Source organism: Pinus tabuliformis, chromosome J (genome assembly GCF_031772625.1).
Source record: "Pinus tabuliformis cultivar Carrire ecotype Pingquan chromosome J, CPIR1, whole genome shotgun sequence".
NCBI lineage: Eukaryota > Viridiplantae > Streptophyta > Pinopsida > Pinales > Pinaceae > Pinus > Pinus tabuliformis.
Genome location: NC_142295.1, coordinates 1,304,241,054 through 1,304,244,417, shown reverse-complemented (window position 1 = coordinate 1,304,244,417; position 3,364 = coordinate 1,304,241,054).

The following is a 3,364-nucleotide window of genomic DNA, read 5'->3' as shown; positions in this document are numbered from 1 at the left end:
ATGGCCACTTATTCAAAAGTTGCAAAATATCCCAATTCAAGCAATATTGTCAGAAATTGAAGAGGAAGGAAAAATCATATTGGAACCTGGAGCAGTCACAGAAACAAGAACCCGACAGCTACGAAATTGATCAATTTCAGAGTATTTCATCTAGTGGAAGAACTTACCTGCTGAATATTCCACATGGGAGGACAAGAATTTTATAGAGAAGCATCAAGAACTACTCAAGCGTTGAGGACAACGCTTTTTGAAGGAGAGGGGCATGTTAGGCCCCTATACTACTAGTGTAACCCCCTATTGTTGTTAGTATAACCCACTTATTATATTGATGTACCCATGTAGTGCCCATATTGTTACTATTGTGCCACATAGAAGCCCACTATTGTTATTATTGTGCCCTTACATTATTATTGTTATGTCGGCTCTGATTATGTTATAACCCCTTAGACTCCTATATATAGAAAGGAGGTCTTTCATTTGTATCATCCAAGAATTGTTTATTTATGTAATGTAAAGGAGGTTTCCCCCTCGAAGAGGCTGAATTCTAAGGCGTTGATCTATATTTTCTATCTTTTCCTGAGTTGGTTCCATAACACATTTTTTCCAAGGAGATTGAACTTTGTAGAAACTATCATGATTTAATTTTTCCTTGTTATTTTATTTCTTCTATGAGATTCAATGGACAAACCTTTAGGACATGTATATTTTCATGGAACTTGTGACATCTAAATGATACTTTCTCCATCCAAATGATGTTTCCAAACTACATCAACATAGGATATTTTGATTGATTCCAATAATGTATGAGAGATATTCATATATTTACATATGAGGTGTATCATTCCCACTTGGTCACTTCAGATATTTTTACAAAATATTTTTGTTTCCAATACCTTCTACTATGTTTTCCTCTCAAAATTCTTTTGGCAGAAAAAATATGTGAACCCGAATTGGGGCTACTAGTAAATTTTCCTTTTCTCGGTTCAACATTTCATGCAAGAATTTCATAAAGAAACCAACATTATTTAAAAATACAATCCTTTCTCAAATTCGTTATTTTTGTTCCATATTTCCAAAAATCACCATAAAGAAGCCCGTTGCTCTTATCTGAAGACCAATGTGTCCCTTTAACTATTACTTTTGATGGATCCATTCAACCAATGTTGTCCCCATTAACCAAATACTATTGAAGTTGGATATTGGATATTAAGCGATGACCCTTCTTATGGTACAAGTTTGTCTAATTTTACTTCATGCTTCAATTCCTTGGTAGCCTTGAGAAGGAGTCACATTTGTATATGGTTTTTCTAATTCACACCTATTAGAGGATCATCTTTGTTACTATATAGACTACTTGGGCCCCAATTTTTGTTGGAAATACTAGGAGGGGGGGTGAACGAGTATTTCTTTTCAATTGTTATTTTACGAGTTAAATCATTTATATTTAGAACACAAAATGAACAATAGGAATAAATGCTCCTGTTAATATAATATTTACAATAAATTAGATATAACGTATATAAGGCTCCAATATGTTGCCAAGCACCAACTTGAACTTTTTGTGAGGCTCTGACCTCTAGGGCACCAACCTTGTCTTGTCAAGGCACCAACCTTGGATTCTGGAGCACCAACTCCAAGGACACCAATCCTTCCAATTATGAGGCACCAACCCCAAGGGCTCCAACCATATCTTGTCAAGGCATGTTTGATAGTAATTCTCTTCTCCCAAAATCCTCTTTACAGAATTTCCAATTTACAGCTTCAATGTAGTCTCCATGCTACAACACCAATGAAAACCTATCTTCATATGAAGGAGTCTTCACAATTCTTCATATTGCCCACACAGAGTCTGTAAAGTTACCACATGATGATATTAAATAGTCATCATGATATCCAATAATGTCTCCACACAACTTCAGTGTGTCTACAATGAACTGCACTAAGCTTTGCACAAAAACCAATTCTCTGTTTCAAGCCTCTATTCTCACTGTCACAATAAATGCTTTCGCCATGACTGCTTCTCACTATTGTTGTTGTCGCGATCTCTTACTTCCCAAAAATAAACTCACATACTCTTCAATTCTGGTGCTAGCTACTGCTCCCTCCAAGCGATGCCACATGAAACTTTGTTTTTCCCTTCACAGAAGTTTTCTTTAGGTTGCATTATGTACCTATTTAATTCATCATTCGTCTGAGCCTTTCAAAGGTTAACTCGATCAACAAAGTTGCTTGTCCTTCGGCTTCTTCTTTTCCTGCTGGACCTTTGGCTTCCTCTTATCCTGCTGGACCTTCAGCTTCCTCCTATCCTGCTAGAGCTATCGCTTTCTCTCATTCTTCTAGTTCATACATTTTGAACTTTCCTTGTTATCTGTTATAGATGCCTGATACGCCTGACCTTTGGCTTCCTTTTCACTCACTTGATCTTCGGCTTCCTTTGCACTCACTCAATGTTCTCGCTTCCTTCTTTGACTTTTTTATCTTTGGCTTCCTCTGCGCTCACTCAACCTTCTTCTCTCGCTTGGTATTTGGCTTCCTGATGTTTGGCTTCCTCTGTCTCTTTGAGTTCACCAGTACCCAAAAGACACGTTCATTTGGAAGAGAGGCTGAATTACAACAATGTGCATACTAAAGTTATATTAGAGAGGCCTTTTTTAATATTCATACAATAGACTCATTATTTATGGAGGATTTCATATAGGAAAGGCTATATCCACACGGAGGTCCCACATTCCACGTCACTACCTCAATTCACAATCGCAACTTTTGGAAACTCCCAAAATCACAACCCTTTGGCTTCATGATATAACATTACCGATGCCCTATTTCAGATAGATGTGATATTCCAATAAGCTTCTTTTGATAAGTCAATCGGGTCCACAAATTATATCACAATCAGTGGTTGGGATCATAAGGGTTATCACAATCGGTAGTCCAGCGGTGTCAACCCTTTTGAACTTTGTGATTCAATGGATGTAATATTTAGTTAATCCATGCTATCATGGTGTAGTGGGTCCACAATGTTATCGCAACCACAGTTTTCAAGTGGAATTACTTTGTGATACATAACTTCCAATGCGTATGCGATATACTAATAAATCATGTTACAATGGTGGAGTGGGTCCACAATAATATCGCAATCGTAGTTTTTAATGTGATATCCATTTATGAATTGCGATATGAAAGTTGCAATGTGAGTATGTGATATTGTGTTAGGGCTGTTACCATAAACTGTTCGGGTTTGTGTATTATATCGCAATAGGGGATTTTAGTGTAACAAGACTCGTGATATGGTGGATGCGATATTTCAATAAATAGTTGTTAGTAAATACATCGAGTCCGTAGCCTTATCGCAATCGACGGTTTG